Consider the following 26,333-nt stretch of genomic DNA (forward strand, 5'->3'; position numbering starts at 1 on the left):
GTAAAGAAAAACAATGAGGCAAGTACTTACAATAACAACTTTTATTGCACCTTTCTGTATAAGAACAATGAACGGAAATTGTACTTTATTACATTAAAGGGAAATAGAATTTATTATCAACGGATTTATATATTACGTCACAACATCAACAGAGATAAATGGAACTTTTCATAAATCTTATATCTTCCTTAAACTAGAAACACTATAGAAATGATGGGGGGGGGGGAAACTTGTACTAAAATTGAACCTTTTGTTCGTATCAATGGTTTCATTTAACAATCTGATTGCTATGTCAGATGCATGAAGCCTTGATAATGCATAAATCCTTTGAGGATTTTGTTAATATGCCTTTTCAATGAGAAATATGATTAATTCAGCTTTTATATTTTACATTGTTAGTAAACTGCTCGTGTAAAATAATTTATAAACCAATATGCAAAACTTATTATAATTCTTTTTTCAGAGGTGAGTAAAGGCGGTAACTTCAGAGCAAATGATTTTTTAAACCTTTGTTTTTTTCAAACTTGTTTTATCATAGAGTTCATGACATTTCAAAAATAAAATTCTCCGACTTTTCAACAATTCTAGATTATATTTTATCCATATATTGTAATATTTTGTCAGAAAAAAATGACTTTTTTTATTTGATGTTTCAACAAATTTTGAGAGTGGAAAAAAAAACACAACGAAATGAAGACATAGTGTAAAACTATCGAATTGCGACATCATTAAAAGGACTCCTTTTAATACATGTTAGAATAATTTACTGTTACTGACAATTCTAAAATAGGTCATTCTTTTGGCATGCCTTTGGAGCTTTGTTTTTGTAGGGAAAAAATATAACAGTCCCCAGAACATAAGTGCCATAATCAAATACAGTGCTAATCCTATAAGTTATTACAATAGGGTGTTTATTTTACCTCATTTAAATTTTAGCTTACAGCATTATAAAAATAAAACATTTACACAATATGAGAAAAAATTGAAAATAATTTAGCAGAAAAAAATTTAGATTTCTCTGTGTACTGTGCAACACACATTTAATTTAATACCCAAAGACTGTAAACGCATCAGACAATTAAATCACATGTTTCGTCCACATTCTGCCAATAAATATTTATTGGAACAATTTTGCTGTATCATTTGAATTTAAAACACCTACTTAACTTTATTATCATTGATGATTGATTAGAAAACTTAAATGATAATCTTTTGAAAAGTATTAGCAATATCGTTAAACAATATCTCTTGTCTTATTACAAAAAATTTTTTATACACAATTCAATATTTAGTTCCCTGTAAAAAAAAATCAATAGTAACATTGTCAATAGAACATTTTCTGTTATGTTCAACATAACAAATAACTTTACAAGTCAATTTGATAATTTCTTAGTATTTCCTAAGTTTATGAAATGCAACTTAAATTTAGTTTCATTAATTATTACTATTTAAATAAATTTTGATTATTTTTAGCACATACGCCAGTTTATTCATGAATTGTATAAATTCAAATTATTGGCAGAAAACTTTTAACAATATATAAACTTTACTTTCTAAAAATATTTTGAAAAAGCCATAGTAACTTAAAAAAAAGGATAATATTAAGGGTAATTTTAAACAAAAAAAATTTTTTTGTTTTTGTTTTGAGAATTTTTTTGCATCTCTGAAGAATCAATTCCCTGTGAAGAAAAATAAATAAAAATGAAAAATTAATGTTTGAAAGCCCAAACCTTCTGAAAGACCAATTTGTTTTTATTGGTCATTTTAGACTTGAGTTATTAAAAATTGACTGTAGATAAATCATTTTTATCAATGACATGTTTAACTGCACTTTGCAAAAAATTATTTTCGTAAAAAGACTTCATAATAAAAAGGTCTCTTGAAACAAGACTTCATGAATCCTGCAATATATTAAAAAATCCTTTCAATAAAAAAAGAGATCAATAAAAAAAATCATCTTTAGAAAATAAAGTAAAATCATACTTTATTATTTTTCTTAAGTGAAAGAAAAAAGCATTAATTTAAATTAATACAATTGAGCAAATTGCTTATAAGACCAGATTATTATTTCTGGATACAATTCTTTAATAAATATTTTATATAGGTTAAAAATATATTTCAATCAAACAGCAATATTTCAGTTTCTTCCCATTCCCTTATTTGCATGAGATGAAATAAATTTGTAAAAAAAATAATAAAAAAAAAAAGATTTAAACACAAAACACAGGAAAATAAAATTTCAAAAGCTATAATAATTCCATTATAAGTTTAGTTTCTTACTCAATAAACCAAATTTATGACAAAACAAATCAACAAAAATATACAAGACTGAAATTGCAAGTAAGTCAACGATTTAATTTAAACGTACTCCTCAAAAATGTGCAGATTAATAAAGGGCAGTACATTGCAAAAATCAGGCATGTAAAATTAAATTCTTTGTGATATGCTTCAGTGCCTTTAAACATTCAGAAATTCAACACTTTAATAAGTAATTTAATTAAAGAATAGAAAGAGAAAAAATAATCAGAAAAGTAAAGAAAGTTAAACTAAAGCAAACTGAAAAATACAATGACAAATACATGATTACTTTTGTAATAATAATGTATAATATAATGTGATTATAATAATAATAATATGATTAATAATCATTATTTAATAAGTGATCATTTTTATATAAATGATAACTTTTATATAATACAATATAAATGATTACTATAATAATAAATGATTACTTTTAATAAAAGAGTTAAAAGGCTTGTACTTTAAGTTCTTTTGGAATCAAATAAAATAAAGAAATTTCTTGAAATTTTTATAAAACTCAAAATTAATAACGAAAGTAGACTTTTTTTACGAGTCATGCAAAATACAAGATCACAAGGTTTATTTATACATAAAATCGATTATTTAAAAAATAGTTTAATTTTCCTTAAATTCTGTTGTGTCAAGTAAGTCATCTGCACATTTATCTATAGAAACAATTTACAACAACCAATTATGATTTATCCTTATTTGTGAAGTATTGCTACAACAACACTACAGCTTCATATTAACAAAGATGATAAAACTTCACTCTTTTTTTTTAAATAACTGGTTAAAAACATTACAAACATGAAATCTATGTCAAATAAACATGGTAGCATGAAACACTAATTAAAAACAAATAAAAACTGTTAAAATATAAACTTCTAATTGGGTATGATTTTTTTTGAAAATTAACATTTAATATACAAAATAAGTTTTATCAAGCTTATGAGCTTATTTTCAGAAATATGTTACATTAACTACAACATTTATAAAGCTTTAAAGATGCTAGTAATATTTTGAGATCGTCATATTATATTTTCAATATTAAAGTTTATTTAAATTAAAATTCTAGAAAAATTAAGCATAATTGTTTTTTTTTTACTAATTAATTTAAACAGAAATTATCATAAAAGTAAGCCACAACTTAAATAAAAAGTATTAATAAATATGCAAAATAATAAAAAAACATAAGATCACACAACTGATATAAAATAACTTTTACTTAAAAAAAAAAACTTTTTTCCTTGACGGTAAATGTTATTAAATATTAATCGTACCTTAGTAATAAAAATTTATCTCCAAAAATACCTCATAGTTGTTTAAATACATTGAATGTATTTTGCACATAAAATAATCAACCTTAATAAATATTTTATAGATAAATAGTGTTTGTATTTAGTTTAATTAATGTAATGACACCAAAAAATAAATAAAAATAATATATACTTTGTCAGTTAAAAATAAATACTAAGACCTGCACTTTTTATGTAACTGTCAAAAATAATTGACATAAAAAAATTGATAAAAATTAAGCATGTGATAAAGATGTTTGCAAAAGAACAAAACACATAACAAGTTTTTAGCAACTGTTATCAAACAGACTCTGACAATCATTATCTTCAAAAATTAAATACACAATTTTTCGCCACACATTCATTTGTTAATGTTTAATTAAAATGACTTACGACTGTATTAAGACTAGAAACTGATCAGTTTCAAATCAGAATTAATATAAAATAGTACTTTTTCATTAATTTTAGAGTAATATTAAAAAAAAAGAAAGTTGAAGTAAATTTTCCTTCCCTACTAAGGGTCTCTTTAAAAGCTACATTTAATATTAACTAATTGGAAAACTTTAGAAATTAGGCATCTTATAAACACTGTTTAGCATGATAGCCATAATAGAATAATTTTTAAAACAATATACTTTATTTAAACTATTTAACTCCTAAATTTCACTAATAAATTAGAATCAGATTAGGAAGTTATTATTTTAATAAAACTTAACAACCAGGAAATAACAACGAAAAATATTTTTATATATTTTTGGGAAAAACAAAACAACTTTTGAAATATAATGGGAAGACACTTCAAAATACAACGCTAAAAATTACTACAATAGAACCCAAATTATACAATGCCTAGGGGACCAGGGGTGCGCTGGAAAATTGAAATCATCGGGGGACCTTTTTATGTCAATTTTATAAGTATGAGTAAAATTACTCAAAGCAATTTTCAACAATAATAAAGTTTAATAGAAGCCTTTATAGGCATGCGAGTAGGAAAAAACCCAAAAAGTTTGAAAATACCTATCAATTCAAATAATGAAAAAAAAAGTGTGTGAAGCTATTTTTCACAAAAAGCAAACATTTAAATTATTTAGCTAATAAAAGTTTGGTTTAAGTTTTACTATATCCACATTTTCAGAGCCTAACAAAAGCTTCTTAAATAAATCACAATTATCAGAGCTTTTAACTTGGATAGGAAAAACTCCAGTAGATTTTACGAAATAATATAAATTTCATGATAATTGTTGCATTGTGTACTAAATATTTTACACGTTTTCAACATCATCAAAATAGAAAAACTGCAATATTTTCCAGCTAGGATTGACACTAAATAAACTTGAAATGCTATGTATTATGTTTACACATAATTTTGAAGGCATTTCAATTCATCAAAGATAGGTAAAAGTCTTTTAATTCAAAAAGGGAGTTTTGAATAAATAAATAAAATAAAAAAACGATATAATTTAGAACAAAAAAAGTTTTAAATTGATATTTATAGATGAGGCTCGCTTTATAATGCATCAGTGATAAGCATTTAAATATTCAATCAAGCAGTAATCAGTGCAAAAATGATATTTCAATGGGGATTTATTTTAGGAAACTTATTCAATTTTAGGGAATTTTCTAAAAATGCACAAAAACCAGGAGAATTTTTATTAAACCAGTAGAACAGGATAAACTGGCCAAAATCCAGTAGTCTACTGGAAAATCCAGGAGAGTTGGCAGACATGGATTAAGGGGAATAAAATAATATAGTAGAGTAAAATAACAAAATAATGTAGAAGTATTATTAAAAAAATAAATATTTAATATAGCATTTTTTCTCTTCTAAAGTTTAGAAGCTTTGAATAATCTTATGTCTGTCTTACACATGTTTTATTTTTCTGACATAAGTAAAATAAACCTATGGCACAATATCATGAAAAAGAAGACATTCTAAAATTTTCTTTTGGTCATTTCCTAGCAGTTTTTCAGAATTATCATCACTGTAGTAATTTGATAGAATTGAATGAGGAGTTTAGAGACTAAAAAGAAATAATACATCAACTAGAATGCAATGAGGTGTAGGGTTGAAAGAAGTGTAGGATAACTGAATAGATGATCAGGCGTTGAATAATTGAGGTTCTACTGTATTTTGCATATAAATTAAATATATTTGTCAATAATTTATAATGAGTTTTAAACTTTTGTTTAAATTATAAACAAATAGAACAACATGACATGTAAAACACAAATACTAAAAATCAGTTTGCTGAAAAATTAATTAATGAATTCTTAAACAGATGAATTTCCTTTGATCATTTAACAAGGAAATAACAATTAAAATTATATGTGTTTTTTTAAATTGATCATAACTAGAGTTGCAAGTTTGTCATAGAATTTCACATAAAATTTAGAAATTTTTGGCGAACACAAATATAAGCATGTAAAAGAGCTGAAAATTGTTTAATTTAATTTTATGTAGTGTTAAATTTATTCATATAAACAGAATTTCAAAGAAATATCGCAAATTTTTAAATTATTCTTGATATGTTTTTACATTCAGCAAATATTTGTTTGCCAACATTTCTATATGTTTTTTAATGCTAAGTTTATATAAATTTCACAGTCCTGACCAATCAGCTAACTGTCATTTCAATTGATTTCTGGTAAAGTAAGAGCTAACTTAACATTTTCTTCCTTTTGTATACTTATTGCACTATTTGGGAGGCATGTAGCTCTTATTAATTTATAATTGAAATGATAGTAAGACCACCTTACTTAATAAGATTTGGACTATCTCTGAACTATTTTCATGTTATATTGCTATTGATCTATTTTCCTAAACATTTTATCAATAAAATTTTATCAATTTTAAAGCTGCAGAGAAGTAGTAATTTTTGTTAGAATTAGTGTTGTTGAATTAGAATACCAAGGTGAAAAAACTTCTCTGTTTAAACAATTTTTACACTAATAACAGCACTTCAAAAAATTTCTGGATTTAAGAACAATAAATCATGGAAATGAAAATGAAAATTCACTCCCTGACAAACTTGCAACCCTAATTATAACACATACAACTTCAATGACTTTTTCATGACTAGTAATTGACTAGCCTACAATAATAAATCTGAATAAGATTAAAAATAAATATTAACGGGAAACATAACACATTAAAAAAACGGTTAACAAAAATATGTAAATACAAAGATATACAAACAAGTTGAATTCAGAGAATAAACAAAATCAAAATAGTTACTATAATCGCATTTCAATCTACTAAAATACAATTTTTCCTAAAAAATAAAATGAGATTCCATAAAAAGACCTGACTAGAGTAAAACACATAGAAAGATATTCCAAAATAAATTGCAATTTGCCTGTCTGTACTCTGCTTATAAAATATTAAAACATGAATTTGAATAAAATACAGGGATGTTATATACCAATTAATAATTGTATAATCTATATAACAATTTAATAACTGATTGGAGCAATTGTTAGACATAAACATAGAGACTTTTCGAAGTAACAATGCAGTAAAAACTTTTATATTCAACCAAATTTTAATTTAAGCTATAACTTCTCAAACACTAAAATAAATAAATTTCAGTTAATTTTAGCGAATAACAGCCAGCAATGTTAAAAGATTTATTAAACAATGAGAGTGATAGTAATAAACGGTGATTTATGTGTTTATATCTTTTCTAACGTCATACAAATTGAGATGATTTAAAGAAATGATAAGAAGTTAAATTGATACTTATATTAATTTGCACAAATGTCCAGTTAAAGCTAAAATTTATTTAAAGAAAAAAAAAACATTTTATCTTAAAATAACTTCCACTAATCAGATAGTAATTCTAGTAAAATTTTGTTTTCTATTTATACATAAAATAAAAGTTAAACAGGAATTTAAACAAAGAAAATTCTTTTCTTGTTAGTTCAAGACACATAAAAAAATAAGCAATTAAAACACTTATTCCTTCCTTAAAGCAAGATTATTTTTTAAAAAATATTCACTACTTGAAAGTAACATTTAACTAAATCTACTTTAGAGTTGCTTATTTTTATAGAAAATTTCAGAACTTTTTCTTTACTTCAATATAGGAAAGTTATGTGTTACTATTCTTAAGAGCATTACTAGTCTTTTTACTTTAATTTAAGAAAAACTACAGAAAATTCTTATCAATACTAGGAATCCAATTTGCAGGCATGCTTTTACATAGTTAAAGGGTCAATATTTTGGTAATAATTGAGATAATTTTAATTGGAGTAGATTGAATATGGAGTTTAATGGCAATCTTACAGTGGCATAATACTTTCTACAAATAAACTAAAATACAAAGCAAAATTTATAATTGATGTTATACTGCTAAATTGTTTGAATTAAGAAAATAACAGAAATATTGTTATAAATAATAATAATAAAAAAAGAAGAAAAAAGTGTGGCATTTTTTTTTAAAGTCAAGAAAATAAAGCGTTTAAAAAATAATCAGTAAAATAAATATTTTTTTACAGACTTCAAAATCTTTCCGTAATTTTTCAAAATAGGAACTAAACAATTGTAGCAGATCTATATAACAAAATTGTATGAATCACATTTCTCCATAAACCACAGTTATAAACAATGAAAATAACACTTAAGTTACTTCTGGAGCTGAGCAAAAACGATTAACGGTTCTCAGGTTGTAAGAAAAAAAATATTTACTAAGAGGTTACAATTTTCTAAACCAAACCAAAATTGATAATTTTTTGTCGTTAATCTGAATGCTCTTGATAATTTCAGTTTTTTTTGCAACTAAGAATATTATTATACTTAATTAAATCTAAAAATTATTTTATAAATACTTAAATATTGATCTATTGCAGATATACATTGCAAGGTTTAATAAGTTAAACTTAATGGAGTGTGAAATGATTTATATAAAGCAAAGCCTTAAGTTTCTAGGGTTTGCATTAAGATCTTTTATTGTATGGTGTGATTAAATGACAGAAAACCTGCAGCCAACATTTTTTTTTATTTCTGCTTTCTTTACTTTCAGTTTATATATATATATATATATATATATATATATATATATATATATATATATATATATATATATATATATATATATATATATATATATATATATATATATATATATATGTAATACACAGTAAAACCTGTTGAGTCAACCACTTTTGCATGTTGGTCATCTATCACCGTCAATTTTCAGACAGTCAGAAAACAATTAAATTGCCATTTTATAAATAGGTCACTTGCCTAAGTGGAACATCAAAAAAAAAAAAAAAAAAAAAAAACTTTCAAACAGGAATTGCCAATTATTTTGGAATATCTTCTGAACACTCTTAATGCTATTATTAGTTTGGAATGTGAAATATAGATTTTCTTTAGATGGGACATAAAATTGTTTGGAACTTTCCTTGCTTGAGACAATGTGAAAACACCCCAGTCAAAAATTGGATGATACTATCCAATAAATGCTGCACTGATAATCCACAAAAAAGGAAATCATCTCCAAAATGGGGAAAACAGTGAGGGATGACAGAGATCTACTTCTCCACTGCTCAATTCTGTACCCTTTAAAAAGAAAACACTTCATATAAAATATATGTTTAAATAATAAATTTGCATGCTAAGGATTAAGTAATACATGTTTGAATTTAAGCAATATGTTAGGAAGGTCCTTAAGACAGTTCTCATACCTGCCAACATTGGAGAAATAAAATAACAAAGATTTTACTAACCGACCCAATTTTGGGTTAACGACTAGTGATGTTCAACTTTGTAGCTTTATAATTTTGCACCTAATCCAGAAGACAAGGGAACCCGTCAATCAAGTAGTGGGAGAAATTTGCCTTTAAGGAAGGCTTTTTGATGCACTTAACCCGCATTTGAGTTAGATGGAGGGGAGATCACGAGAACCTCCCATCAGGGAAGGGGAATCTAATTCGTGATCCGTTTACCACTGAGGATATTTCACGTCAGAACTGTGGTCGGTGCAAGCCAGATGCGGAATGCGTATTGACCAGTCATCACTCGGATTGAAAGCTGGGTTTACCTGATTAGAAGGTGAATGCTCTCTCCCTTGAGCCATCACGGCTCAAGTTAAACAATTAACACTCAACATACTGCAGTACTGGCATTAGCATCCTCTGTTGATGAATAAGAGAAGTACTGTTGCCATCAATAGATATTTTATTGAATATTTTTTTTTTTAAATTCTTCAATAAATACGGGGAAATTCGAGAATATGCAGGTAAACAGGAGGTAGTCGTAAAATACAGGAGTCATCGTTACAAAACAGGAGACGTGGCAGGTATGAGTTCTTTTAAAAAGGGGTATACTTTGTATTATCTATAATAATAAAAGGAAGAGTTTGCCTGTTTGTTTCTCTCATAACTCAAGAATGATTGAATGCATCATCCTGAAATTTGGAAAGTGGCCACAAGGGCAAATTTAGCCCCTGATACTAAAATTCGCTCAAAATTTTCAAATACTTTGTTCAGTAGACTACAACAATACTAGGAAAAATTCTAAAGCATTTTTTAATGATTTAACGAAATATTTTTGAAACAAAATGCAGTTTACTTACACACGGCAAATTAATAGTCTTAATCATGTAATGATTAGTAACTTTTACATAGCCAAAATCACATAATTCGAACTAATAAATCACATAATTCATATTTCATAATAAAGTAATTAGATGTGACTGCTATTCCGATAATTTTTTATAAGTTTATTGTTAACAATAATCTGACGTTTTAAAATGCAATAACAAAAATTATTCTAGATTATTTTTAAAAATAGAAAGGTATTTTTTCATAAATAGTGAACATTTAAAGCACATAACATATAACATCCTCATGTTTGACAATAACTTAATATTTAAACTATTAAATAATATTTTATATAAAAGCGTTAAGGCTTTTTAAACTAAGTAAAATTAAGGATTGAAATAGAAATAAGTTTGAAAAGTTTATTTCAACTCTTCTTTCAATTGAAGAACTTAGTGTAAGAACAGTTCTAAGCTACACTTTCAATGAAATTGAGATTTTTCAGGGAAAGAACTTATTTAAGTCTTACCTAACTTTATAACATTAATTTAATTTATAATTAGTGATCTTTAAATTTTGAAAATCTCAAAGGAAGAAGGCACTAATTGACTATCTTAGAGTTTTTACAGAATTGAAGAAATTCCAAGTGCATTTGGTAAATAACAGTGAACCATTAAAAGTTTATTTTATTGTAGCAAATTAATATGCCAAGAGAATAAAGGCTGTGAACTAAATAGTTAAAACTCATGTTAGGAATTTACAAAAATTTTGTCAATTGGAAGCTGCAGGACAGGAAATAAAGGTAAGGAATAAACTTTACTTCCTAATGTCAATGTAAAGACTTAACATTACTTTCTATGCAAACTCAATAAAATGTCACCTAGAATTTTATTTTGTAATATAGTGTATACCATTCAACTCTTATTTTTCAAAAAGCCAAGCGTACAGTTAGATTTTGTTTTTTAATTTGCTGGATTTACAACTTTTAGTATATATTTTAAAGTTTTAATTATTAATCCCATTACTAGCTACAAAAAAGTCTATTTATCCGCAACTATGTTTGTTAGTGATCCTTAAATAGAACTTATAATCATTTCTCAAATTTTTTTAAAATACTTGCAAGACAAGAGAGAAAATTCCCACACATGTATGTGCATTCCTACGTAGTTTAAAGATGGTACAAAATTTTAATGTACAATTTTAAAATACAGAAGATTTTAATCTTAGTGCAGAAGGCAGGAAACTTCCACACACTGCAGAAGAGTTGGCAGCTCTTTAATAGTTCCCCCCCCCCTTATATTCAATAACAATGTTAAATTTTCAGCCATTACAAAAATAAAATGAAAAATGTTTCTTACTCTTTTGAGTGTTTAAAGTGAAGCTGGTCATCTTCTTATAAAAGGTATAAGAGCATTCCAAAAAGAAGAAGGTTGCTGATGTAAATGCCACAGCAATTCTGTGTTGCAGATCCTTCGATATTTTGAATCACCACCTGATTCTCTCCTATAATTATTTGAGCATACATACATTATTTTGCACTTAACACTGACAAATATTAACATGATACCTACACGGTATCTGCTACATTTAAGATTTTCAAATTAATGACTTTCCATGACTAATTCGAAGAATTTGTTATGACTTAACGAAGTTACTATTTTCTCCGACAAAAACACAACAATAAATATAAAAAAGCTTTATAATAACATTAATTGAAATGATAGGTATAATCAAAACTGTTATACTCTGCATCTTCATATTTATAGATTTTAAATTTAAAAAACAGAGTAAAGAAAGAGTTCAAGCAATAAAATAGCTGAAAAAAAATACAAAAGCAAATAATTTATCTTCTTCTTTTCTGCAGAATAATATTCCAGATACTTTTTTTGTTCATCGGAAAGGAAAGAAATACTCCTGATTTTTCTGTTCTCATTTCGAAATAAAATTTAAAAAAATAATAACAAAAATTCTGAAATCACAGAAATTTAAAAGATAATTTGCTCTAGAAATAATGTTTTTTCTTTCATTTTTTTAAAGAACACTATAATTTGAAAAGAAGATGATAAAAATTTTTATATTTTAATAAAATAAGACTGTGCGCGGAGATTTTGTTACAAATTCAGATATTCGGAACACCACGAAATTGGGGGGGGGGAGTAAATTCCATTTTAAAAATTAGATTTTTCGGCGACCTAAATCCATGACTTTCCATAATTTGTTTAAAAAACTAGTTAAAATCATGAAATTTGATGACAAATTTTGTTCAATACCGAAACTTATGACTTTCCATGATTTCTCATGACTTTCCAGGTGAGCAGATACCCTGCACATCACAAAAATTTAGAATAGAATAGCAACTGATGTGACATGAATTGTGGTATCATTGAGCACTGGTACATGGTGTTTTGTACTCTGCATCCCCATGCAATTTATTGTGTGCAAAAAAACTCTCCAAAAAAATTAATGCCAGGGTGATTATCAAAGAAAAAAAATTAAAATATCTAAATGCACGCTTAAGTGAATTAACCAGGATTACGTAAACAGGAAATTTTGAAGTCCGAATTCGAAAAACTTTCTCTACCCCAGATAGATAAAAGTTAGACTATGGTAAACAAAAAAAGTTTTTTTTTTAATGTTTTATCTGAGTGATGAAAGGTATTTAAACAAATATTTATAATAATGTGAAAAAAATATTATTGAAATGAATATTATAACAAACATTAAAACAGTTTACCACCAACCTAATTTATCACATTTAACCCCTTAATGATCGTTTTTTTTTAATCCCTGAAAATTATATAAAAATATGTGTATGAACAATATATATACAGTCATTTTTAATTTTTGATTTGTTTTTAGCTTGAAATTTTAAAAAATTTAATTTTTAGGAAAAGTTAACATTCAGGGTTACTATGACTTAATGTTGGTTTTCCAGCAAGCAAGGAAAATTTAAAAAATATGTGTTTTAAACATTACAAAAGAATTTTATTAAACTTTAGCATAATATAAAAAAAGATTAGTAATTTTTTGTGTGATAAATTTCAAAGCATGAGATACAGAGGCCAACGTCACAACCGGGTTTCCTTTCTACATCTCTTTTTGTTTTCATCTCTTCCACAATTACCTTAAAAATATCCTGGTACTGCCATCTGGTGAGTAAAATGAGAAATAAAATGTTTTCCAGGCAAAAGAATAATTTTGGTTTTATTCTTATAGGTGCGTTACTACTGAGCACTCCAGCCCGTCAATATAACAGGAGTGAGAAATAGAAGGCGAAACTTCACCCCATCATTTTCACGGGAAAGAGAAGGAAGGGGTTAAATGTTAAGCCTATGTTTAATTAAACAATTGAAAAAGAACACAAGAGAATTACTGAAACTATAGAAAATTTAAATTTAAAAATGCCCAGTCAGAAAAAGTGGTGTGTACAGTAAAATAAAAACATCGTTGAATAAATGTGTTTATACCAAATGGATATATTTTAAAATTCAAATTTATAATTGAATTTAATATGAATTTATTAAATTTATAAATGAAATTATATTGTTGAAAATTCAAATTTACAAATGCCATATTAAACTCAGCATTTTAAAATTCATCCAAAATGGATGTATTTATAATGCTGGGTTTAATTTTTGATAATCCAAGAATGTCAGGCCCAGCTTTTGTATACAATTTTGGTAGCAGGCTAGATAGAAAACTGGTACGCAGTTATTTTGATTTTATTTTACTAGTATTTTTTAAAAATATTGTTGTGTGGCCACTATTAAACTTGCCACTATTAAAATTAAACTTGGAGAACAGAAACATTTTAATACCAAAGCACGATAAAATCCTCCTTTTATAAAATTAAACATTTTGTACTGTATACGTTTAAAATTATGAAAAACCTTGTTCGTTTTTTTTTTCTTTTGAAAATTAAAATTTTCTATTTTCTTAAGTTTTGAAAATATGTGGATAACAAATTTATTTCAACACCCTACTGCCAAAGTTACATGTGCAGATTATACTTCTAAGTTAATAAGTTAGGAAACAGGACGTGTAAAAAATGAAAACTGTTCATAAATTAAGAAAAGTTGCAGAATAAATATCATTCAGTCTCAATGATCTACCGACAATAGATATTAGAAATTTGCTTGTAATGAACTTAGTGGCTTAAAAAAGAAAAAGAAAGAAATATTGAAAATTACAAAAACTTTAAACTTAAATTTTGTTACTCGGAAAAGCTATTTATTTTAAAACCCTTCTGTAAGTTAACAAATGTAGTTCCTGTTTATTTAAAATGTCAAATTAAAATAATGTCAGTAAAAACAAAATGTAATAATTAATTTAACTGTTAATCAATTTGTAAAGTTTACTTTAAAATTTTTTTTCCTTAATGCAGATATTCCGGTTTTTAAAATCGGCCAAATCCGAGAATCAAATGCTCTCAGAACAAATATGACATTAATAGCCTGGATGAGAAAAGTAAAAATCCAAAGAAGCATTAAATCTAAAGTATATGCAAAGCAATTTTTAAATAATTGAAAAAATACATAAATTTGAGCAAAAAATTAAAAAGTGCAAGGAGAAAACATATTTCGACAGAATATTAATAGCCTTTAAATAAATATATCAATGCGAGAGTCTTTATTATATAGTGTAAATAAAAAATCTTGATTTTAAATTGGATAAATTTGAATCCTAATGTGAGATTTTTAAATCATGGGAATATGAATTGTGATGTGTAATTTAAACTCCCATGAATATAGATCATGGTTTTCAATTAAAAATATTGTGAATACAAATTACGACGTGTGATTTTAAATCGCCTGAAAGTAATTTTAAATTGTTTTTGCATATACACTAAAAAGCACAAAAAAAACAGATCTTTTTTTAAGAATTCAGAAAAGAGAAAATCTTTAATTAAATTGAAAAAAAAAAAGGAATTCTGCTAAAACACAGAAAAACCACATTTCCGAATATACGGGGGGGGGGGGGGGGGGAACATCGCAATTTTCTTTCAATGTTTACTGCAGATTCCGTTTTTAGGCATGGACTACAGTTAAGGTATTAAGGGTAAGATTTCTCACCTTTGACCACATATACAATGGAACTGACTGCACCTGCATTCAAAGGAGAGCAAGTGTAGTTTCCTGAATTTGTCTGTTGTGCGTCCCTGATCTTTCGCCTACTGACTGCAGTATTTTGACCACCCTTCTGAACTGTGACTGTACCAGAATACATAAGCTGGGGCTTCTGGGCTGTCCACAATGACACATATTAGGTTAATAGAGCTTCCTACTTCTGAATACATATCTGGACCTTCCATTATTTTAGCTTCAGGTACTGTGAAGCATTAAATAATAATCAGTAAAAAAAAAATTTAATAATCGATTCTGTAATAATAAGGGATTGATCATATATATATATATATATATATATATATATATATATATATATATATATATATATATATATATATATATATATATATATATATATATATATATATATATATATAAGTTCAAAATGAAGAATAAAACAAAGAAAAATTATAGACATATGAAAAAAAGGGGGTGGGAAATAATAAGTAAAAAAAAAAAACAACAACAAACATTTTATTTAAAAAAAAAAAAAAAAAGTGAAATGTTAATTAAAAAAACCGGAAGAAAAAAAAGATATAATCTTTTCTTCAGCCCACACGATTATATCCGCAAAACAGAGTGCTTTCTGATTAAAATTATCCAGTATAATATTACCTTGTGCACATCCATTTCGGGCCCATCCTTGGTAACTAACAAATCAAAACTCAGAATAACAAATCACTTCAGCAGTGCAGTAAGAACGACACTTTAGAACCCTTTTGTTACACTCAATTTGCGCTTTTGTTTTCATATTTTGTAATCTGGCAATCCTTCTGCGAAAACATTTTTAAATCATTCTTGAAAAATAACTGTCCATGTAAGTTGTTATGATTTTGCTACTCGCTTTATAGTCCCCCCTTTTTAATGTTTTTTCTTTTATTTTTTCTTTTTATTTTATTTTATTATCTGTTTTTACATGTTATATTTACTTTTTATGATCTATTTTTATGTAGTTATTTTATAAAAAAAATTTTTTTTGAGTGCTCCTCACACTATTGTATTAATATATTTTGCTTTGGCTTTATTGATACAATATCAGAAAGCACTCTGTTTTGCGGATATAATCGTGTGGGCTGAAGAAAAGATTTATATCTTTTTTTTTCCGGTTTTTTAATTAACATTTCACTTTTTTTTTTTTTTTTTTTTAAATAAAATGTTGTTTGTTGTTTTTTTTTTTTTACTTATTATTTCCCACCCCCTTTTTTTCATATGTCTATAATTTTTCTTTGTTTTATTCTTCATTTTGAACTTATCTAATGAGTGCTGTTTACTTGCAGCTTAAGCGCAATAAATGTTACTTATTGTTTTTCTTAACTTTCTTAGTGTTTTCTTGTTTTTATTTATTTATATATATATATATATATATACTAGGAGGCTTCGTCCCCTGCTCGCTGGCGCTCACCAACCCCCGGAACTGCTTTCACAGTTCATTTCGGATCGCTTCGCAATCCAATGCTCGCTTTGCTCGCTCATTGGATACGTTCTTAACGTCTAGTTTTTGTATATTTTTTTTTATACTGAAGTTCCGAAAACTTTTCACTGTAGAAAATTCTAAACCTGTACATTTCAATATTAATTTGAAATTGCAAACAGTTCGCAGATTTTTCTAAATCACACTATTCTAAATTTCAGTTGTTGAGAAAAGTAATTGTTGTAAGTTTTGTTTTAAAGTCTTTCCCACCAGAGGGCTAAAGCCATGTGTTGTAAAACAATATGAAATAGTAGTCTGCCACTGAACGCCGGATGTAAAGCATCGGCTTTGATGAAGATAATTTTGTATTTTTAATTCTCTGAAGGGCGCCACCTTAATAATATGGAATTTGTAAAATAAATGTATATATTTTTGATTGTTGATGAAGCCCATCATTTTGTGTTTTCATCAGTGTTCAGAAGCAGAACAACTATAAGTTTTTTTATTTTATCACAAAAAAATAAAATGTATAAAAAACAAAGAAAAGAGTAAGAAAATAAGTATAGTCATAGAAAAAGTTAAAATTATAATGTAGTATTTGTCAGTTAAAATAAAACTTTTTGTTTAAGTCATTGCTAACAATTCAAATTTCTCCGAGGTAATTCTAAAGTATAAATTAAGGTAGTATTGTTAATTTGAAATACAATATTTTTAGTTTTGATGTCAACAATACAATTCTATTTTTCACAAAAACGATTGTTTCCATGTTAACAATTCAAATTTTTCTGAGGCAACTCTTAACCTCTAAATATTTTTTTTTATGTACACATTTCTAAATGTCAGTATTCAACCACAGAACAACTTAAAGTCCTCAAATTTAGCATGAAGTTGTAAAATGTAATGAAAGAGGGTCATAGCAATAATGAAAGTAGAAGTAAAGTTAGTACTGTAAAATTAAAACAATATTTTTAATCAATGAGCCAAGTTCTTCAAGAAGCAATTGTAGAAGTAGGTTGTTTATTTAAAACTTTTTGTAGAATTTCTTTAAGAACAAAATTGTTAATTGGGGCATTTGGCGATACAACACTTTTAGAATTGAAGGATTTGTTACGTCAAGCTCTCAGGTATCATAATTTTGATCTAGTTGCACTTCTATGTCATTTTGATTTATGTTGCTAAGTTATCTTTCAAAAAATTCTATGGCTGGCAACAGCATTTTTATTTTTTAAGTTGTTTATTTTTATTTCTTTTAGAATTCGTTATTTTTTTAGCGAAATGTTTTTTAACCTAACAGAATTCTTTGCCGACTGTTTTCTCTATAAATGAAGAAAATAAAGTAAATATTTAAGTGTTGTGAAAAGAATCTTATTTAGTTGTACAAAGTACTTCAGCCAAAATTTGGGAGCCACGTAAGAGAATTCTATATATTAGATCAGAAACACATCATTAAAAGGCCGAATGCTTTGGTGTTTTCAAAACAAAGCAAACGTTGCCACTGGCGGAAAAGAAATACAGCCAAAATTTGGGAGCCACGTAAGAGAATTATATATAATAGATATATATATATAGTCCCTGTGGCAGAATTTTTTTGGGCTTTGTGGGACATACCTCTCTAATACTAATATCTTTCTGCAAGATACTTTTGATGATAACAAACATATATGTTACTAATTTAAAATAACAAAAGAGATGTGTTTAAAAAAACTAAATGATTTTTTTTAAATTAAACATGTAATAATTTTTAATTCTAATATTATGGGTGATATTCTCAATTTTTTCTAGGGGGTACGCACAAATTATTTCCTTCTTTGCATTTTGTACTTAGTAACTATTCATCACAATAATAAACATAATTAAAAATCATGAAATCTGTAGTAGTAATTGCCAAAAGAAAGATCGACGACAAAATCCTGCGAATTGGACTCCTCAAATGTGTGTTTCAAGATCAGGTCGTTGCGGTAAGTAATAAATGATATTGTATAAAAAATATCAGATTTAAAAGCTAAGGAGAAATCAATCGCAATAACTGCTAAAAATTCGATAGAATCATGGTCTTAAAAAGTATAGGGTGCGAAGCCAAATCTTTCAACAAAAAATAAACACCTTTTAAGCACTCAAAAAATATTTTGAAGCACTATATGCATTAACAAAATGCAAATTAATTTTCAAAGACTTTAGATGATCATGAAAAAATAACTAGTTTCTGACAAAAAACATTTTTCTTGATTATATAAGCTGTTATAAAATGATTGAGAGATTTTTCGGTTTGACATCAGAGGGTGGTAATTGAGAATATGTTGCAAAATGCAGCAGAGTTGCACATGAGAAGGTAATAATCTCTCCGAACCCAGCTTAATAGACGCACAAACGGACTCGAAAGTATTTCACCAAACATGTAAAATAATTGCCGTTTTCATACGCTATGGACCAACGGTACGCCGAAATGAATTGTTAAAACGTTGAATAGAACAATGTGAAAAGCACGCTTTTGCATAATACGTGTCGAAAATCAACATGGTTACGAAAAAAATCTCATTTTTGAAAAGGGAAAATTAAGCACTATTTAAAAATACCCAATGAAAAAAAACACCTTTAAAAGCTTTTAAATCATGAAAATAAGCACCTGAGGCACGGGGAATACCCAGAAAGAAGAAAATAGGTTTTTAAATAAACTAATGCAAAATCACCAGCTAGCCATAATATTTAAGTTTAATTTAATATTTAAAGAAGGTTACATAATAATTAGTTAATTAGTAATAAACATCAAAATGGTAGAGTACGGCACAACCACAGCGACATTCACTAAGCCATATGTAAAGCAGACTGAGTGGGAAGAAAAGTTTTTCTTCCTGCATTCCAGGGTTGCCACAGTCAAGTCCTCTGCCAAATGGCGGTCTTATCTTAAGAGTTACACCCATTTGGCTGTGCCGCCGCCCACCTATAAGCACGTTTTAAAAACGCTATGCACCATGAAGTAAATGCACAATTCATAGGTAATTTTACATAAAATTTAAGAAGATTGCATTGCAAATTTCTGCAGAAAAGTAATTGCTTTTTATTTTTCAAAGGAGGAAAAATCTTTCTGCATGAACTCTATAAAGTTCTGCAACAATGTCGCCGCTTTTCCGCCCGGGGTACAGTAGAGTCCGAATTATTCGAGTAAATGTGAACTAACTCAGTTAAAGCGAGTATAAAAAAGGAAAGAAAAAGAGTAGGGTTAATATTTTTGACCAAATTTATATGAGTAGACTACATACAATTCATATTATAAACAAACTTAAGAGCATACTCTACGAAAATTAAAGAGTTTTTACTCAAAAAAGTCCTTTTTTGTTTCACATAACTTTTCTGCAGCAATGTTTCATAATTTTTTTTTAGAGATAACAGGAAGGCTGGTGCTGACTCTTTTTGTCATTCTACATATTCAATAGCATGTTCGATAGCTTTTAAAAATAAATCCGTATCTGTCCATCTGAATGAGAGATTTTTATATGTTGATTTTCATCGTAACTGTCTTCATCATCTTCACGAGATTCATTTTCACTATTGACAATATTAACGATCATTTCACCAGATCAAGTTGTTGAATATTGTTTTCTTGAGTGTACGGAAGATAAAATTCAGATTATTTTTTGGCTGTAGTTCTAAAAATAAAATAGAACAACAACAAAAAATCTTTGAAATATGTGATAGATCGGTTAAAGCGGAAACTTGGATAATCAGGACTCTACTGTATGCATACAGCACAAAAAGGATTAAAAAAAATTTAAAAAAAAAAGAATTTTAATAAATTTTAGTAATACATATATATATGCATTACTAAATTTATGTGTATAATGTAAGGATAAAATACAAGACAAAAATATTTTTAAGGAAAATGAGAAAAATTAATCAATAAAAGTTTCTTAAAAATATTAAAAAATTAAAAAGTTGGCAATAAAAAATTAAAAGATATAATGTCATCATTAGCTTACACAATTACATCCACAGAACAGAGTCCTTTCTAATATTGCATCGCATGAAGCAAAATACATCAATACAATATGTAAGAAGCACAAAAACAAAATGCTTTACTTAAAAAATATTTCTTCCCCTTGTTTTCTTTGTATTTTATCTTATTTTATGGCTTCTGCAGCTTATGTGCAGAAAAATAAAACTTCTCAATTTTCTTTAGTAATATTTTTTCTTGAATTAGTTCATCTCTGTTTAATGTGTTCATATATATATATATATATATATATATATATATATATATATATATATATATATATATATATATATATATATATATACATATATATATATATATATACATATATATATATATATACATATATATATATACATATATATATATATATATATATATATATATATATATATATATATATATATACATATATATACATATAAATATATATATATATATATATATATATATATATATATATATATATATATATATATATATATATATATATATATATATATATATATATATATATATATATATATATATATATATATATTGCTCTTTGTGGGAATCAAGTATCATATTTAATAAACCAATTAAAATTACTAAGATTTCCCTTATTCCCTAAAATGAAACATTTTAGATTTACTTTGCAAGATTTTCCTTAACTTATATTGAGAAGCACAACATTTCGTGACCACACTTTGATAAACGTTTTCTGTCTAATAATTAATAAATAAATTTTGTACCCTCCTTCCCTGCCTAAGACCTGTTTTTTATCCTTCCACTCGGCAATGTCGTTGTATATATGTGAAAAAATACTTTACCAAAAATAATAACATAACATGTGACAAATAGCACACATAAAAGCCAGGGAAAATATTCTAAACATAAATTTAGGCAAAAAAATAAAAAAAAAGATTTGGGACACTTAAGCCTTGCAGTGACCTGAATGTCCCAAACTCCACTATTACAAAATTTTGCAAGCAAATATTGATAGAAAATTTGGATCATAAATGACTCACCCACCACCCACAATACTCTTGGGTGAGACCTGACACTCATACAGGCCCTCATTTGCAGACATTTAATTTGGAGTGCCCAATTATTACTTATTTGCATGTATACACTGTGGAATCGAGTGTCACCTGTGTAAGGATACTCTCCAACAGTCAACAGATGAAAATCTTTTCAACCTAATCCAAGACACCTAAAAAAATAAAAAAAATTATTACACAGGGATGAGATTGTTCAAAAGAAAAAAAAAGCTGAATTTCCAAGCAAGTAAATTTTACGCGTGTGCAATCGTTTAATAATAAATTACAGACAATTTAAGATAATAAATAACAATGTGTTGACATAAACTTGTGTACTAATTTATTATTAAGTAAATGATTACAACAATACTTAATATTTAGTAAAAAGTAAAATTACCAATTGAAAAAATAAGCTAGAAATTATATTTTTCTTCAGTTCACATAAGAGACAATTATTACGTGAGAAACTGCATGATTTAGAAAATTAAAACTACTGAGAACATACATTAACATTCCATTTCTTTTAATTAATACTGTTCCATGATTTACATCAAATATATCAGAAACGTGACTTTTTAAATTATTTAGAAAATAAAATAAATTTTTACAATTGGAATCACCATGTTCATATTATAATGTAATCTAGCCAGAGTCCTGTGAAACACATCAATAACTGTAAAGTAGGAATATATATTAATTCCTTAACATACGAAAATTGCTGTTTTAGTTTGAAAAATTATATGATAATCAGCAACTGTTTAGATAATTATTTTTCATTTTATTGCATAAATACATTATACATACAACATAATTTTTTAAATTTTGGATTTTGGTGCTGAGTTAATTAACTCTTTTTTCAAAAAAATAAAATAAATTTAATCACTTTTTAAATGATTGCTTTTGTTTGCTATATCTTTTACGTTCGCTATATCCTTTTTTTTGTGTTTAATTTCAGATTGCTGAAAATGCTTCATGTTTCACAAAGCAAGCAAAAAGTCCTCTAATAAGATCAAATCGTGCATAATGCAACTTGTGAATGATGGTTGCTTCAGTTGGGGAAAGTTTTATATATTCTTGTAGTAATAGCAAAACTGACACAAATCAGGGTTACCACTCAAATCTGGAAAAAAAAAATTCTCTATACATATTATACACAATATATTAAGAGGAAACAACAATTACTGTGTTCTTGTGTGAGCTATATTGTTTAGTATAGCTGAAATATCATGGTTAAATATCACGCATTGAGTGGTCACCATTTTTTAAAAGATAATAAGAAACAAAAGATAATAAGAAACAAGAGATAATAGGAAACAAAAATAAGAAACAAAATTCCCTGTATTTTCCCAGCATGCAAAGAAAAAAATCAAAATTCCCTGCATTTTCCCTGTTTCTTGAGGTGATTTTTAAATTCCCTGCATTTTCCAGGTTTTCCCTGTGGAGTAGCAACTCTGCAAACAGATTGGTGATTAATTTAGTTGTTAGCCCGTCTTCAAACATCTTTTGACAAATCCTACTTTTTTTCTATGCAAGCACAGAATGTAAGTTTTGAATATATTCTCTTCATGTTTCGCTGATATTGTAATGCCCAAAATATACTAATAATCGCTGATAGAAAAACAGTCACCTTTAAAGGCAGATCAATGAGGCAGATTTTACATTCATTTTAACCTATTTTGAAAAAGATGGGTTTTTGAAGTTTCTTCTTAATTCTGAGAAAACATAAACTATCTTTTAAGTTTTCCTGTTCTGTTATACAAATTAACAAAATTAGTATTTAAGATTTTTCTGCATTAGTAATTTTAGTAAAAAAAAAGAAAATAATAATTAACTTATGCTGTGTACATTTTATCAGTGTTAAAATCATGTTTTGTTTAAGAAATACAGATTTAACAGTGTAACATTTCATTTCAATCAGAATTTTTTTAAATTCTTTTTGTGTTTAATGATTAAAATTCTAATAAAATGTATAAATACTAAATACCATTTAACTATAAAACTACACTAAAATTCTTAATATTAGTAATAAAAAAAGGTTAATATTATTTAATTAATGCAAACCATTTAAAACTAACTAACCAAAATCAACCCGACTTATTAACAATGATATATAAAGAACTTTTTTTTATAAGGTCTCTCTGCCGAAGTAGTTTTAGCAAAAAAATAATTTACTTGCTAAGCAAAGAAATATACCAGGTGATTTCGTGTTTAGGGTTGTAGCAGCCTTGAACGAAACATCGGAGGACAATTTTATCAGGGTACATAAAAATCAGATTTTGTTTAAAAGAAAGATATATATATTAAATATTATAAATTTTACTTCAATAACATTTTTTATTTTAAATTATTTTAACTATTAAGGATCTGAACTCTAAAATGCACAAATAATATTTAATATTACTTAACAGTAATGCATTTGATTTCCCAAAAACTAATCGAACAATTTTGCTAAATTTTGCATTTCGCAATTTACAACTGCATTCTTTAAAATGATCTAAAAACTTCTATACTTTACAATCCAATAGTTTTTTGACTATTACTATTAAATTTAAAAAAAAGTTATATATACTAAAAGTTGTATTTTGTATAGAATCTTCATAAATTTTTTTAAGCATAATTATAAGCAAAAACTTTTGAATTCGCTTAAAAAGTTCTAAGACTGATGGTGAAATACGTAAAAAGTAAAATTGACATTAAGGGGTTCAAATTCTGGTAGTGACTCCTGCCCAGGCTATCCAGAATATATTTTCCAGAATACCGTTAGATCCTATATTCTGGGGGTTTGAAATTTGAAACCATCAACAAAGAAAAGTATGTTTATACAGAGAAAATACATTTATGTGTGTAACTTAAATTTTTGCCTGCATTAATTAATCAGCATATTTGAGGTCACGCCCTTGAACCATTAAGATTGAGTCCTAAAAGGTAAAGATCCGATAATATTAAATCAAAAGCTACTTAGGGTTGTCCTTTTTATTTTGCGCACTATACATAAGGAAATCTAGTTAAAATCTTTCATGTAAAAATTAACTAAAATGAGTCATAAAATAATGTAGAACATAAAAAGTTTGTGGCTTCAAAAAGTAAGAATTTCCTTTTCTTCTATACAAAAGTTTATGATTAATACCTTATAAAATGCATAAATTAATTTAGCGTAAAAATGCTCTTTAATTTAGTTGAATTCGGATTAGATAATTGTTGGCTGACCACCAAAAAATCAAGAAAGCTATTGCTTAACTTACAATAAGAAAAAAAAATCTTATGAAAAAAAAAATTTCTATAATGGAATAAGAAAAAGCCTTTAGAATTAAATTTAAAAAAAAATAGACAAATAACTAACTTACTTCTGACTCTGCCTGGAGGTAAGGATACAGAAGAAGACATTGACCAGCAAGAGGAACTGGTAGAAGGAGGGCTGGGATTCAAATGCTGATCTGTTAGAAGCGAATCAGTGTAGCTCACCTGCTGAAAAACGTAAAATATTTTCAAGCAATGAATGTCAGATACATGAAAATACAATTTGAAGAAAAATATAACCTTCAGAACAAGAATACTTTTAAATAAAAGGCATTTTTGGAGAATTGCACTATCTTATGGTTTTTGGGTTTCATTATTATTCAGTTTAACATTTATAACGGTAACGTTTCTTGTGCCTTGCAAGACAAATTAACTATGAAATTTGTCGCTTGCGTATCCCGCTTGAACAGTTCGTCATAGAATGCTATGACACTGATCTTCTTAGTGCTGTGAGTTATAAACATGCCAAATTTCATTATTTTTGGAACACAGACTTAGCACAAAGACATACAGACATTCATTCCAATATATATATAATTTTATTTCCCAGTGACGTTATTAAAATTTTAAATAACTTCTATGTTTGGAAAAATGAGTACTTACATCATATTTACTCTTTTAATCTCAAATATGTAATCACAAAGCTAAGGAACTAGTAAAACTAGGAGACTTTATTACTTAAAATTGGAAGAAAATAAATTCTAGAATCATTCTACCAAAATAAGTGAACATAAGAATATTTAGAACAAAGCTGTTAAATGTTTCAAAAGTTATAGTTTAAAGCAAAATGCAGATATTTTAAGTTCAAAGTGAGCTTCTGCAGCCATTTTCGTATAAAAACTTTTAAATTACTATTTATTTACAAAAAATCAATTAATATGTGTTAGACATAAAGACAAGTGAAGATAATGAAGTTTGAAAGTTTCATAGTTTGGAAGTTATAAGGGTTTTTCTGTGCAAATAGGTTTAACTGAACATATTTACTTTTTATGAAAGAGTTGGGATTTAGCAATTTTTGCTGTATTATGATCAGTTTAAGTACTCAAAGAGCTTTTCCAGGGTGTGTAGCGTAATCACACAAAAATAAGTAAAAAAAGTAATTTTTAAGCACCTAAAAAATATTTTTAAGCACTATATACATTATCAAAATGAGAAATAATTTTCAAAGACTTTACATGATCATTACTTTTCCCCTAATCTCTTAAAAATAGAGCGCATATCTTGTCGAGACAAATCCCCAACTTTCTTCGGGTTGGCATTCTAAATAATATAATCATGCAGTACTAGCTATTTTACAATACCTAGACACAATAATAGCCACAGACATTTTAAAATAGCTGCAGCTGTTTG

General features: G+C 26.6%; 1 pseudogene across 1 annotated transcript in view; it reads right to left on the reverse strand.

Moving 5' to 3' along the window:
• Positions 1-23: 23 nt before the first annotated feature.
• LOC147816860 (uncharacterized) overlaps positions 24-26,333 on the reverse strand; it is a 56,592-nt pseudogene continuing 30,282 nt past the window's right edge. The window contains exons 4-8 of the transcript XR_015433537.1: positions 25,031-25,151; positions 21,675-21,859; positions 15,212-15,467; positions 11,498-11,642; positions 24-9,159 (exon numbers count right to left, since the gene is read on the reverse strand). The product of XR_015433537.1 is annotated as an uncharacterized LOC147816860 (transcript). The remainder of the gene's footprint in view (positions 9,160-11,497; positions 11,643-15,211; positions 15,468-21,674; positions 21,860-25,030; positions 25,152-26,333) is intronic.

This window comes from Parasteatoda tepidariorum, chromosome 1 (assembly GCF_982258835.1).
Source record: "Parasteatoda tepidariorum strain Cologne lab strain chromosome 1, Ptep-v5.0, whole genome shotgun sequence".
NCBI lineage: Eukaryota > Metazoa > Arthropoda > Arachnida > Araneae > Theridiidae > Parasteatoda > Parasteatoda tepidariorum.